A 15821-nucleotide genomic window follows, 5' to 3' on the forward strand; every position below is an offset into this window, starting at 1 on the left:
CCATTACAGTCAGAAAGGAAAAAAAAAAAAAAATGTAAACTTTCGGATGGTAACATCAAACTATAAACATTACACAATCCACGCCACACCACATTCCCCCCAAGGTTAGCATAGTCAAGCACATTGCGACAAACACATAGCATTATAAAATATAAGAAAGTATAGGGAACACCTCTACCCCTCCCACCCGATCCAAGATTGAGCATATACATTTCTCACAAAATTACCGTAACAAACGGTCCAGGATAAGATCATCAGGGGCCATGCCTGGGCTGTTCAGCCACACATCCCATACCTTAGAGAATTTCTGAGGCACCCCCCTATGTTGATATATAACCTTCTCCATACGTAGAGTAGAAGCCATCTGTGCCAACCACATCCCATACGTGGGTGGCTCCTGCGCTATCCAGTGTCTCAGGATCAGTAGACGGGCCTGAAAAAGTGCCCGGCTGGCGGCCTCACGCAAAAACTTATCTTCCACTACCGCTTCCAGCATCCCCAAAATGCAATGTCTGGGATCCCCAGGGATAGCCACCCCTAGAGTTCCATTAATGGCAGACAGCACCGTGGACCAGTATCTGTGCAGCTTTGGACATCGCCACAGCAAGTGAACCAAGTCCCCCACCTCTCTCCGGCATCGTCCACAGAGGTCATCGTCACGAAGACCCATGGCATAGAGTTTCCGGGGAGTGTGATGCACTCTTAGCAGGATGTAAAGCTGCGACACCTGGTGTGAGGCATTGAGAGAGCAGCTACGGACTACCTCCAAGGCCTCCTCCCACTGTTCCCCCGGGATCTCCCCCACATCCACGCTCCAGCGGTCACAAGCCTGGCTCGGGTACTTTTCCAGGAAAGATCCCAGAAGAGAGGCATAGCAGCCTGATATGAATCCCTTGGTGTCCTGATATTGTTGCATAAGGAAAAAGACAGGGGTCGGGGACAGAAAAAGCTGTCCCAGAGTTGCCTGTGCCCTCCATGCGTGTTGCAATTGGAAGTAATAAAATCTCATACTGTCCGGGAGCGAGAAGCGCTCCTGAAGCTGTTCAAAGGTCAACAGGGACCCCTCCCGCACAACATGTATAAGGTGTGTCACCCCATATACTCGCCACCTGTCACCCTGTTCCAACTTGCATAATTCCGGATAAGTCCTATTGTCCCATATCGGGCTAAAGTTAGTATAACCCAATGCTTGCTGAAGTTGTTTAGTTTTGTCCCATATTTTTTGTAGTAATCTATATGTCGGGAAGCGCTTATTAGGTTTAGAAAAAAGTTGCGCCTCAAGTCCCTCCGGCACCCCTCGCGCGCCAACAAACCACTGCATAACCATCAGTGCCGCGCCGGTACGCGACCCGGATACCGCCCCCACCAGATGTTGCAACTGTGAGGCCAAATAGTACAACCACGGATTAGGAAGGGCAAGGCCCCCCCCCTCACGAGGCTTCTGCAGCTGCTCCATACGTACTCTAGCTGCCTTACCCTTCCACATAAGAGTCCGGAAAAGGGTGTTAACTATGCGGAAAGTTTTCAGTGGAATAACGATAGGAGAATTATGGAGGAAATATAGCAATTGTGGCATCAAAACCATCTTTATAAGGTTCACCCTCCCGGCAAGTGATAGCCAGAGTTTGTTCCAAGTCCTGATTTTGTCCCGAAACCTGGTAAGAAGGGGGCTAAGATTGAGTAAGCTATACTGGGTCGGGTCCGCTGAGACCACGACCCCCAGGTATTTAAACTGCTGAACCGAGGGGACCGGGCAGTGTGGACCCAAGGAAGGAGCATCGGTCCTGTCCAGTTGCAAGAGGGCGGACTTGGACCAGTTTATAGTGAGTCCGGAAAACCGACCGAACTCCGTAATAACTGACATAGCCGAGCTCAGGGAAACATCAGTGTCACCCAATGTCAGGAGCATATCGTCCGCGTAGAGCAGGACTTTATCCTCAAATGGTCCATACCGGAACCCCACAATGGATTGCTGAGCTCTTAAGCGCGTCGCAAGAGGCTCTATCGCTATGGCAAACAATAGGGGTGACAGAGGGCACCCCTGTCTCGTCCCCCTTCCCAGTGAAAAACGGGAGGACACCCTGCCCCCCTCCCTAATGGTAGCCGTTGGTTGAGAGTACAATAACTTCACCCACGACAGGAATACAGGGCCAAAACCAAATGATTCCATGGTGGCCCAGAGGTATCCCCATTCCACACTGTCAAATGCCTTATTGGCATCCAGGGACAGCAGTGCCCTCCCCCCCGCGTTATCCGCCGGCGTTTGGATCGCGACAAACAGGCGACGTAAGTTAAGGGCCGTAGATCTATTGGGCATAAAACCCGCCTGGTCTTCATGAATGATATGCGTTATAACTTTGTTAACTCTACGTGCCAGAACTTTAGCCAGTAACTTGACATCCGCCTGGAGCAGAGAGATGGGCCTGTATGATCCCGGGTCCGTAGGAGATTTATCTGGTTTGAGTAATAATATGATGCTAGCCCTAGTCATAGACTCCGGAAGGGTCCCCACCTCCCTCGCCCTCTGGAACACCTCCAACAATCTTGGCAGTAACAGCCCAGAATAATTCTGGTATATTTCAGCAGGAAGGCCATCATCCCCAGGAGCCTTAGATCCCGGAAAGAGGGCCACCGCTTCCAGCAACTCCTGCTCCGTAATCGGGGCCTCAAGCTGCAGCTGCTGTTCCTCCGTCAACTGCGGTAGAGGAGTGGCACCCAGAAAGTCCTGCAGCTCCTCCGGACTGTAATGAGCCCGCGAGGAGTACAGGTCCCTGTAAAACCTCACCAGCTCAGCCATAATGTCATCCTGCTTATTAACTAAAGCACCACCCGGTATCCTGAGAGCCCCTATGGGAGGAACCGAAGGGCGTGTCCCCACCATTCTCGACAGCATACGGCCCGTGCGTTCCCCTTCTTCGTAAAATGCTGTTTTGGCAAAAAAACGCTTTTTGTCTGCCTTCGAGCGAACCTCCCCAACCCACACCGACTGAGCCGAGAGCCATGCTGCCCTCGTATCATCAGTGGGGTTGTTCAAGTATTCCTGCTCCAGTCGCTGTGCGCACCGGGACAGATGTTCCTCAAAATCTTTAGACTTGGTCTGGACCCTCTTAACATTAGCAATGAGGACCCCACGGAGAAAGCTCTTAAAAGCCTCCCATCTCAGGAGCACATCCCCAAAACGGTCATGCTCCTCAAAAAAGTTTGCGATGGCTGCTGGAATGTCATTGTCCGGCGGAAACAGTTTCAGCCAGAAGGCATTTAAGCGCCAGGGAGCTCTACGCAAGTCCACCCGAGGGCGGACCTGCAATCTGACTACCAGCGGGGAGTGGTCCGAGATCCCCCTACGGGCATACCCTATGTCCTCCACAATGGCCACGGCCTCCCTGTTACCCACACATAAATCTATACGTGACAATGCAGAGTGAGTTTTGGAGAAACAGGAAAACTGCACCGTATCAGGGTTTTTAAGGCGCCACACCTCACACCAATCCACCTCCGTCAAAAAACGGGAGAGCGCCGTACCTCTGGCAACACCCCCGGAGGGCGGTGGAGGGTGTCTGTCCCTGGCAGGGTCCAGTACCCCATTAAAGTCCCCTATAACAAACAATGGCAATCCAACCTTGTCCATAGTAAAATTAAGGAACTCCCTGAGCACCCCAGAGGAGAATGGGGGCGGAATGTACACTATTGCTATCACACACATAACTTGAAAAAGCATACAATGTAAGAACACATACCTCCCCTCAGAGTCCACCTGGACCCCCAGTTCCCGGAAGGCCAGCGACCCGTGAATCAGCACACTGACCCCCCGGGAATATGAGGAGTGGGTGGAGTGATAGCCCCATCCCACCCAAGCATATCGTAGGCATCCAACAGAGTCCCCCACCAAATGAGTCTCCTGCAAGGCAATAATGGCCGGGTGGTACTTTCGTAGCTGATGGGCCATCATAGCCCTCTTGAGTGGGCAGCCCAGGCCACGAACATTCCAAGAAACTACAGGTATCCCTGCCATGAGAAAAACCAACGAAGATAGCCAAGTGAAGACCGGAGGCCCCCACAAAGGCAACCAAGGCAAAGACATAGAAGGTCCCCTGAGGAGTCCTGGTGTGGAAATGTGGCAGCTTGACAGTGTCCAGTGAAACATATAGTGTGAATCTTCCCAAAAACAAAAAAACAAAAGTCAGTGAAACTGAAACTCAGTAGGTCAAGGCACAACGGCACCCTGACAAAGAACCGTCTGAAAACTGGCGGTTCACTCCAGACGGGTTCGACCGCAGCCCCACCGTCCAGATGGGAGCCACCCGGCCAACATGCACAACGGTGCAAACATAAAAGCAGGTTCCAAAGCAGAGCCATGGAAAAACACATCTTCGCTCGTCCACACTCGTCACAGTCGGAGCTGTAGATTCCAATTCAAACTCAGTAAACGTCCCCGGCCGGGTCAGAAGCAGACAGCGTGCAAGAACACGCGCAAAATGTAGGGCAGCCCCACTCCGGATAGATGCGGTCACCGAGGAAATCCGGATCACTCTCCAGGCTCATCCCCTCTCCTGCGACCGAGAGCCGGTTCGTGTACATCCAGCCAGCTCGCCGCATCCGCTGCAGTGTCAAAAAAGTGCGCCCTGCCCTCCGCCGTAACTCTCAAACGGGCAGGGTACAGCATAGCATACACCAGGCCAATTCGACGGAGTCGTTTCTTCACATCGATGAATTTAGCCCTTTGTTTTTGTACATCCGCCGAAAAGTCCGGGTAAAAGGACACCCTGGCACCATTATATCTGATTTCTGCCTTTTCACGGGCAAGACGTAATATCTTCTCCTTGTCCCGGTAATGTAAAATCTTAGCGAGCATGGGCCTGGGAGCATTGCCGGGCAACGCCCTGGTGGGAACACGGTGTGCGCGTTCCACCGCGTATAAAGAAGAAAAGGACTCCCGTCCGAAGATCTCACATAGCCAGTTCTCAACAAAGTCCGTGGGGTCCCTTCCCTCCACCTTCTCAGGTAACCCCACAATACGAACATTATTTCTGCGCAGGCGGTTCTCGATGTCATCTGTCTTGTTCCTGTTAGCCTGAGCCTGCCTGGCTGTTTCCCTGGATTCCGTTATTAAAGTGGGCATCTGGTCTTCCAAGTCACAGATGCGACTTTCGGCAGCTGTGGTGCGTTCCCGCATTTTTTGTAAATCCTGACGCAATAGGGCTACTTCCTCTGTGAGACCCCCCAGTCTGTCCTTGACAATGTTCACGGAGGCTGTGCATTGCTGCACAGCCTGAAGAATGCGACTCAGGGTGGGCTGAGTCCCCGCCAACAAGTCTCCCTCCAGCTCATCACTGAACTCAGACTGCTCAGGTACCTCCACATCCCCCGCACCCTGCTGAATGTCCCCGGGTACCCGTGCCCCTGCCAAGGGTGGAGTCGTCACCTCGCTTGTGCCCGGGAGGTCGCACAGCTTCTTAGCATATAGCAGAATGTCACTAGCACTGTCTTTACCCCCTGAGCGCACTGTTTTGGGCTTTGTGCCCATGTCCTTCTGCCTGTCAGGGCCACGGGATGATTGCTGCGGAGTCCCAAGGCCGGCACCCTCCTGGCCGGCCGAGCCAGGGACAGGGCCATCCTTTTGCTTGCTCCCTCTGGTCATGGCTGCGCCCGAGCGGGACATGCAGAGCGGCAACAGAGTCTGTGTGGGTCAAGGGCGATGGGCAGGTCAGGAAGAGCTACAGGCCAAAGAAATAGGGGCAACAGCTCACCGGATCCACGTCCGCCAAGGCGCCGCCGCGTTCGGCCGCCCGCCGTAGGAAAGGCCGCGGCTTCAACTGAAAGCTAGGCCTCAGCCCGGATCTCCGCGGATCGTGGTCCCCCACGGAAAATACAGCCAAATACCAGCAGCAGTGATGAAGGAGAGTCCCCCCTAGGCGAGCTGGAGCCAGATGATTTAAGGTAAGGGCAGGATGGCAGCCGATTGCAATCCGGCGGAGTGGAGCTCTCCCCACGGTCCCGGACCTCAGGTTATCCGTCACCCATCCGGCATCCAGAGGCAGCAACAGACTCAGGGCACTTTCCTAAGGAATATCAGTCCACAATTCACGATCGTCCGGCCGGGGAAGGATGAAATTGCAGGATTAAAACTGGGAGCTCCGTGAGCTAGGTCTGCTCACATGCCCGGTCCGGCCACGCCCCCCAATTTTGTATTCTAATAGCAGTGCAACAGTAAAACGATAAAGTGCAATTAATAAGCAAATAAGTGATTTCTACAGTGTTAATATAGTGCTGATTTCTAGTGCTTTTATATAGTGCTCCTTTAAAAAGCACTTGTGCCTTTGCAATTTCTTAAACACTTACATCTTAAAGTTTGTGTTGAAAAAAAAAACATCAAAAGGTGAGAAAGAGAAAAAAACATATAGTGAGGTCAGAGCAACAAAATGTGCGCAAACATTAACTCACAAAGTAAACCAAATTGTGAACATCAAAAACTGTGCTTATTATAATGGCCAAACCCAATATCCTTATGTACAAACTTAAATGCAAACGTTTTCTACTTCAATACTTTGTTCTCATGATCTCTCACAGACCCCCCAAAACTTGGGTGGCTTGTACAGTTGTGCCTGGGGGTGAGCTAGGGTTGTCCCCCACCAAATCTACAGTGGAGGAACTAGGCTGGTCAGGAGATCTTTTGGAGGTAAAAACAGCTTCTTCCGAACATTCACCCAATTGATCATAGGTCAGTCTCTTAGGTGGGTGAATGACTCTCCTTTCCCTCTGTTCCCGTGGAGGCATGCTCTCAGAGGTGCTAGGATCAGGCACTTCTGAGGATTCTTCAATGTCCCCCTCCTCATGTTCCAACACAGAGGAACCTGATGGTTCAAGAGAGGTCAGTTCTTCTTCAGAGAAGGGTGCAACCTCCTCCTCAGGATCTTCATCCTCAGCTGCTTCTTCTGGAAGCATATGAAAGGGTATGAATTCAGGGGCTTCTGCCCGAAGGGCTCCTCTATCAGCCAAGTCAGATGAAGACAGGGAGGCAGGTGTGGGTTCTGGCAACTGAGATGACCACAACCAGTCGGGTACCTCCTCTTCATCTTCCAAATCTTCAGATGGAGAACTTCCCTCTCCCTCATCTGGGAGCGTCGTCTGAGATCTGGTAACTGGTCTGGACCGGCGAGAAGTCGAAGGGGCCTCTGACAAGTCTTCCACAGGGGGCATACGAACCGCTTCAGAGAGGGGCAGCAAATGGTTCCGATGCCAAGCCTTCAATGGACCCACACTTCCTTCAGGCCGAATTTGGTACACAGGAAGGTTTGGCAGTTGCTTGCAGATAACATAAGGTTGGGACTTCCAGCGGTCTGCCAACTTGTGTTTTCCCGGGACACCCAAGTTTCTCAACAAAACCCTGTCCCCTGGTTGCAGGTCATGGATCCGAACTTTTAGGTCGAAATTTTTTTTATTCCGCAGTCCACGTTGATCAGATGTGGCCTGAGCCTTGTCATAGGCCGCTTTCAGACTCTTCCGCAGTCGGTCCACATATCCTCTATGCGATGCTGAAGAGGTATGATCAGGCGAAATGCCAAAGGCCAAATCCACTGGCAACCGAGCCTCCCTTCCAAACATCAGCCGATAAGGGGAATATCCAGTAGCATCACTGACAGTGCTGTTGTAGGCATGCACAATGGCAGCTACGTGCTTGCCCCAATGCTGTTTCTTCTCTGAGCTCAAAGTCCCCAACATATCCAAAAGAGTCCTGTTAAATCGTTCAGGCTGGGCATCCCCCTGTGGATGGTAGGGAGTGGTTCTAGTCTTTTGAATGCCTAACATATCTAACAGTCTCTTGATCAGTCTGCTTTCAAAGTCCCTTCCCTGATCAGAATGGAGGCGTTGTGGTAACCCATAATGTACAAAGAACTTCTCTACAAGAACTTTGGCTACCGTTGAGGCCTTCTGATCCCTTGTTGGGAATGCTTGAGCATATCTGGTAAAATGGTCTGTTACCACAAGGACATTCCCCTGGCCACTCAGATCAGGCTCTAAGCAAAGGAAATCAATGCACACCAGCTCCATGGGTCCCTGACTTTGTAGATGGCCCATTGGGGCTGCTTGACGTGGCAGAGTCTTCCTCTGTATACACCGGACACAAGAATGACAGTATCCTTCAACTTCGGCCCTCATACAAGGCCAGTAGAACCTGTCCCTGACAAGCTGAAAGGTTCTTTCGGGCCCCAGATGGCCATGATTATCATGAAGAGCGGCCAGAACTCCCTCTCTGTATTTAGCTGGTAAGAACAGTTGCCACTTCTCCTCCAGATCTTCAGATGGACCTCTCCGGTAGGCCACTCCTTCTCTGATCTGTAACCGGGTCCACTCTCTATGCAACAGACGGGCCCCCTGAGGGGAGTCAGTTAGAAGCAACTCAGGGCTCTGGATCTCCAGAGCTTCCAAGAGAAGTTTTCCCAAAGGGTCTTCCAACTGCTCCTTCCGCAAGTCCCTTTTGGACAGCCGGGGCAAACCCTCCCCTTCAACTTGGGTCACCTGGCAGTAGCATTTGGGTACTCCGATAGCCGAAACCCCAATCTCTTCTGCTCTTGACCCTCCTCGGGATCGAAATTCAGTTCCCTGATATAGGGCACGCACCCCTTCTGGAGCCAAATGAGTCCATTCTTCCGCAGGTTCCTGTGGAACATGCAACCTTCTGGATAGGGCATCTGCATCCCTATTTCCGATTCCTGGCCGATACTTCAGGCTAAAATTGAAGCTAGAGAGGGCAGCCAACCATCGATGTCCTGTTGCATCCAGCTTGGCCGTAGTCAACAGATAGGTGAGGGGATTATTATCTGTCTTGACAATGAATTCAGCTCCGTACAGGTAGTCTTTCAATTTGTCAACCACTGCCCACTTCAAGGCCAAGAATTCAAGTTTGTGAGTAGGATAATTCCTTTCAGCAGGCAATAGGCTTCTGCTCACATAGGCAACAGGTCGCAGATGACCCTCATGCTCCTGATAAAGTACCCCCCCCAGCCCATCTCGGCTGGCATCAACATGCAGTTCATATGGTTTTGTGGGGTCCGCATAGGCCAACACAGGGGCAGTGGTTAGGGTTTCCTTCAGCTGGACAAAGGCCCCTTCGCATTCCGGGGTCCACTGATCCTGGATGGATTCCTTAGCCTTCCGGGGGCCTATGGTGGACTTCGCCGGCTTTACCAACTCAGGGACATCATCTTCTTCATTCTTCAGGAGCTCATTTAGGGGTCGGGCAATCTGGGCGAACCCCTCCACAAACCTCCTGTAATAGGAGCAAAAGCCCAAGAATGACCGGAGTTCGGTCACATTTGTGGGTCTCGGCCAGGAAGCAACAGCATCCAGCTTGTCCGGGTCAGTGGCCACCCCTTCTTCAGACACGATATGGCCCAGGTAATGGACCGAGGACTGATAGAATTGGCACTTCTCAGGAGAAAGTTTCAGACCTTCTTCATGTAGCCTCTTCAAGACCTTTTCCAACCTCTCCTCATGTTCTTCTAAAGTTCTGCCAAACACGATAACATCATCCAAGTATACCAGTACCTCTATCAAATTCATATCTCCAACGGTCCTCTCCATCAGCCTTTGGAAGGTAGCAGGGGCCCCGGACAACCCCTGAGGCATGCGATTGAACTCAAAGAACCCCACAGGGGTGATGAAGGCTGTTTTCTCCCGATCTTCAGGGTGCATGGGGATCTGATAATACCCACTCTTTAAGTCCATCACACTGAACCACTTCGCCCCTGACAGACTCTGTAGGGCATCTTCGATTCGAGGAGTGGTATACTGGTCTGGGATGGTTCTTCTGTTCAGCGTTCGGTAGTCGATACAAAGCCTCAAAGATCCATTTTTCTTCCGGACTACCACTATCGGGGAAGCATACGGGCTCCTGGATTCTCGGATAATCCCGATCTTTTTGAGCTCTGCCAGCTGTTGACGTAGATCTTCTAAGTCACCTAAGGGGACTCGCCGGAATCTCTCCCTGAAAGGCTTGTCCTCACTCAGGCGGATCTTATGAGTAGCGCTCCTGGCACATCCCACGTCAAACTCGTCCTTAGAGAATATTTCCCTACATCGAGCAAGTTGTGCCTTGGCCCTCTTCACCCATTCCGGCGGGAGGGCAGCGTTTCCAGAGCAAAGCTCCTCTATAACCGCTTCACCCTGTTCCTTTTCTTTGAAATCAATGGGGGCAACTGGGGTAGCCGGGTTGACTTGGCCCAGGAGCACTCTGGCCGGTACCTTCACTGGTGTAATAGAGGTGTTTCTGACACTCACTAAAACCCTTCCACGGTTTTCCTGTAACACCTTCAAAGGGATCACCTCAGGGATCACTTCTATCCCTCTCTGTCTCTCCTTTTGACCTGATTCAAAGATAATGAAGGGACCCGGCTGTTGCCATGTGAGTTTAACAGAAGCCTTAAAACAGGCCACCTCTCCTGGCTGTAAGACCTTTTCTGCTCTATCCAGCTTCCAGAGTCGTCCAACTCCTTCTGCGGGGGTCTCTTGCTCCAACACTAATCGTTGGTAGGCCTGCCGTAGCATGGGATGGATCCTTGGCGCCTGAGCATCTTGTCCCTGGACCAGTTGTATCAGAAGGCGCCTTACCAGGTCAGTGTTTGTTCCTACGATGAGAGAGCTTTTGTTGGCCCCTGGTGGACGAGGACAGACCACCGCTAAGGTGTCGAAGGTTTCCGCTTCACCAGCCACTGATGGATCAAAGGTCAACTTGATTGGCAGATACCCGTCATAGGGAAAACTTTGGGTCCCAATACCCCATATCTCCAGATCTTCCAACTTCTGCAAAGGTAGATGGGTAAGATATTTATCATAGAAGTCTCTATACAAAAGAGTCACCTGGGCCCCTGTGTCAAGGAGGGCTCTTGTGTAAATTCCTTCCACCTGAACCGAGACCACTGGGGAGGGCCCGACCAAGTTAGTTGGGAATTCTCTTGATGTAGCCTGGTTGTCTGATTCAGTTCTCTGTACCCTGGCCCTCTTCTCCTTTTTCTTCCTTGATCTGGGCCCCCGCTGAACCCGGTGTGCATTGACTTTCCTTCCCTCAGTAACCCGGAGTCTAGAACTGGGGGTATTATATTTGGGTCTGACCCCCTGACTCAGTTTCCCTGATCCTGCACCACTTCTGGAGTCCCTTAAGACTGGCGGACACCCGGTTGACTCCTTCACCGGTGTCCTCTGAAGTTTCCCGCTGGCTCGCGAGGTTTCGCGGCAGCATTTCCTGAGCTGGGACATACCCTTCTAACATGCCCAACTCCCCCGCAGTTGAAACAAGTTAACAATCTTGCAGGCCGTGGCTCTGGATCTGTGCTGAGACTAACAGGTTCATCTGGCCTCTCCGATATACTCCCCTTGGGTAGAGTGGATACCTGACCAGTCAGGATGGACACCATTTCTATCAACTGAGACACTTGGGTCTTTAGGAGTTCAACTTGAGAGTCACCCTCTTCCACACTTATCACTCCAACCCGGGCAGTTGAGTCAAACTGCCGACTTTTCTTCTTGTTGTCCAACATAACCTCTTCCTCTCTGACCATTCGAATCAGATCGGGGTATTCTAGAATGCCGCCATCTCGACGAGTTCGTAACAGTATGGCAATGGGATCTAAAGGTTGAGCCCCTTTCAGAACCTGTCGTGCACGAGTCTCATCTATTTTCCGGTGGTCTATTCCTTTCTTTAGCAGAATCTGGTGGATAATCCTATCCAGACGTTTAATGAATTCGGACAACTTCTCCCCCTCTTCTTGATAACAGTGGTCCAACTGGTAGAGAAGTTCAGCCGCGTTCTCCGTCCGACCAAACACATCTTGCAGAATGTCCAAATAATCCTGTGCAGTGCAGTTCTTCTTGCTAAGCTTTAGATTACGTACAGCCTCTAATGCAGGTCCCCTTAAACTCTCTGTGATTCTCTGCTTCTTGTGCTGTTCTGGTACCTCCCATTCCTCCAAAGCCTGAGTGGCGGTATCTAACCACTCTTCGAACCCATCTTCTGCTGAAGGCACAGGCTGTTTCCCAGAGAATGTCCGGAGCTTCCTATATCCAGTCATCAAATAGCTCGAGGAGTCCCTACTACATTTTGCCACAATCTCCCCAAGAACAGCACACAGTTCTGAGCTAAAAGTCGACAAAGGTGATGACTCAGGATGCCCTTCTTGGACACCTTTTTCTTGGCTGGATACCCCAGGGGTGGTGGATGAGGGACCCGCAATAGGAACTCCTGGATGTATCAGGAAAAGTTCTGTTTGGTCAGTAGTTTTTACACTGTTTCCGTTGAAATAATCAGGGACCCCCTTCCTCCACTCACACAGTGCATACGTGTGTGGGACAGTGGTGTCAGTTTTCATGTCAATCACCCAAAATTTCCTGTCTGTGGATAGTGCCCTCAAAACAGGGAGGAGCTTTTCTTCAGTCCAGGCTTCTCCCTTGATTTCAACCACCAGGCCATTTTCCACTATGACATTCTCTTCCTTGCACCACTCAGCAGCAGCGACAGGATCCATTTCTGCGTGGGAGGGAATTCTATGGCTGAGAGGGTTGTATTGCAGGACTGTAGAAATCCCGGACGAGCCCCCACGTGTAGCACCACCCCCGCAGGAGCTGCTGATTATATTATTGGGTCTACACCCTGCCTAACAACCCAATCAAATTGGCTCGATCCCTCCTCAGGCACAACTGACCCAGAATAGGACTGGACTATCAAATAGATACACAGGTTGGAATACAATACTTCACTATGCAACAATACCTTGTTACCTTCTTGAATAGTAGTCCTTCTGGGTGACACAATGGAACAACGCACAAGATTGTAATTAACCAAACTTAGTTTACTATGTATCAAATTGAATAGGGGAGATACAATACAATACAATACAAGTCCATAAAAGGTTATTTAAAACAGCTTTAAAAAGGTAAAAGAATACCCCCACACTCCTCCTGCATTAAGGCTAGACACAGTACCAGGTAGGTGGGCCTATCTGAGTCCCTCCCCCAGAGTTCTCTTCTTTCTTGTTGATCTTCGCTAGCAAGGTTATTGAATAGAGCTCATTTGTAATCCAGATTAGGAATAAAGATCAAGAGAGAAAAAAAACATCGAGCTGTTAGTTGTCACCGCAGGGTGTCTGCGTAACTGAGCAATAACTTCTGCGAGAGAGATAAGCCTCTGGCGACTCCTTTACAGACCTTATTGTTTGTCTATGAGTCTCCTGAGAGAGTATGGTGATAAACCCCGGGGTTTTATCACCTCCTGCTGCGCTACCGCTATCTGTAGATAAAACTGTCTCTTCAGCAGATAAAGTCAGTTATTGGGCATGTGCCCTCTCACCAACAGAAGTTTCTCCTTCGCGCGCTTCCACTGCGGTCTCAGTCCTTTGGCTATATGCCAGCCGCGCGGGGTCCTTCTGGCGGATGACTTCCGGTCTCGGCAAACAGCAGTATGACCTCCAGGAATGTGCCTCGTGCTTGAGATGGGACGGTTCCACGTCGTCCCTCCAGGCTAAAAGGCTCTGGCCCAATATCCAGTGTCAGTCCTTCACTCTCGCTCGCTGGTTCCTCAGAGTCCAGCGCAGAAAGGCCCCCCCCCTTCGCGCGCTTCTCTCTTCCTTTAAATAACCTCCCCCATAGTGCCGTGCGGTGCAGCCGTGCACCCTGGATCTTGCAAAGCAGCCTGGGAGATGTAGTTTCTTCATCTTGTGAAAAGGAAGTCACAGCCCGGGAAATTCCATGCAGCTACCACTAGAGGGAGCCTAGTTCCTGGATCTTGCAAAGCAGCCTGGGAGATGTAGTTTCTTCATCTTGTGAAAAGGAAGTCACAGCCCGGGAAATTCCATGCAGCTACCACTAGAGGGAGCCTAGTTCCTTCCCACATATCAAACAGTGTCTTTAGGCATGTTTAACCCCGCTACATCTGTAAACTGAGTGCCACTCAGTGTATATATATAAGTGTTATATATATAAGGAATAGCACTAAGAGTACAGATATCAGTGTTATATATTGGGAATAGGACTCATTAAGTGCTATTCCCTATTTATAACACTGATCTCTGTACAGGGTGCTAATACCTGTGACTGTACTCTGAGTGCTATTCCCTATATATAACACTGATATCTGTACACTGAGTGGCACTCACTATACAGTTATCAATACACTCAGTGTATACAGAAATCAACACTCGATAGATTAACGCATAGAGCAAAGTGATATACTAAAAACTACTGGGCAGAAGGCTGGCCATCACACACTAACCTGCTGCTGTGCTGCAAACAGGTTGCTACCAGCTCCAAGACCGATCCGGTCTGCAGTGCACTCTCCATGGCGGGGATGTGGATTGTGGCCCCGCCCCTGAGTTGAATTTCCCGGGGGAAGAAGTGCCCAGAGAGGCTAGTCTACTGCTGCAACTACCGCTGCTCTCTCATCCCCACCAGCGCCAGAGTCCTCTCCGAGCGCTGCAGAAACCACCATCAGGGAGGGGCGGACTGAGCCTCTCATGGGCAATGCCCGAGCGCCCTAATGGTCAGTCTGCCCCTGTGTGGGATACACACTTGGTTCCTCCTCTAGGTTTCAGCCCTGGTATCGGTCCTCTGCCATCCCGCCTCCGGCCGGCGTCTCAGTGACGTCACACAAAGCCGGCGCTGTGAACTGTGAGTGAAGGTCCTGTCAGTATCTCCACTGACAGGGAAGGGCTCTGCTGTTCCAGGCTTGTACCGAGTGCAGGAGCGCACTCGGTACATATAAAGCCGATGGTGTGTACAGTCACACACACAGACAGTGTACTTTGCCGGCACTTCATCTGCGCCCCCCCTCCTCTATTAAATGGTACCGCCCAGGGCACCCGCCCCCTTCCGCCCACCCCTTGTACCGGCCCTGGGGATACCACACATAATTACAATCTTTTGGGGGTTTTTCTGTCTTTTTCCTACAATTTTAAATTGCTATAAGCCTAAAAACTCATTACTGCATATCTCCTTGTGCCAATAATAGCTACGGTGGCTCTCAAGTCTGAATGAGTCCATTCCTAATGTCACAAAATGCAGAAACGGAAAAGCTTCACTGATTATCATTGACCACCCGCCGCCTTTTTACTGTGGCAGGGTGGCTCTACTGCACAAACCGACGTAGCCCTACGTCGGTCGCGCGCGGGAAGCTAGAGGGCGAGTGCGCGCCACCGCCGCCGCGCTCCCACCCCCACTGGGCAGCGGGGAAGCCGATGCACGGGGGAAGGCGGCTCCGATTGCCGCCTGACACCCGCGATCGCTCCCCGCTGAGAGAGAAGGACGGTCAGCTGTTGTAAACACAGCCAACCGTTCTTCTCCCTGAAATGATCACAGAGCTCATGTGATCCTTCTATATAGGATCACATGTCTCTATGGTCATTTCACAAGCCACGCCCCCCACAGTTAGAATCACTCCCCTAGGCGCACATTTAACCCGTTGATCACCCACAGGGTTAACCCCTTCCCTGCCAATGGCATTATTACAGTAACAGTGCATATTTTTAGCACTGATTACTGTAGTAATGTCACTGGTACCCCCAAAAGTGTCAAAAATGTCAGTCAGGGGTCCGATCTGTCTGCCGCAATGTCGCAGTCCCGCAAAAAAACGCAGATCGCCGCCATTACTAGTAAAAAAAACCCCAAAAAAACAATAAAAATGACATAAATCTTTCCTGTAGTTAGTAGACGCAATAACTTTTGCGCAAACCAATCAAAATACGCTTATTGCGATTTTTTTTTTTTTACCAAAAATATGTAGCAGAAAACAAATTGGCCTAAAATGTTAAAAAATTTTCATTTTTAATTTTTTTTTT

The sequence above is a fragment of the Pelophylax lessonae genome (assembly GCF_965119305.1).
Source record: "Pelophylax lessonae genome assembly, chromosome: 4".
NCBI classification, from domain to species: domain Eukaryota; kingdom Metazoa; phylum Chordata; class Amphibia; order Anura; family Ranidae; genus Pelophylax; species Pelophylax lessonae.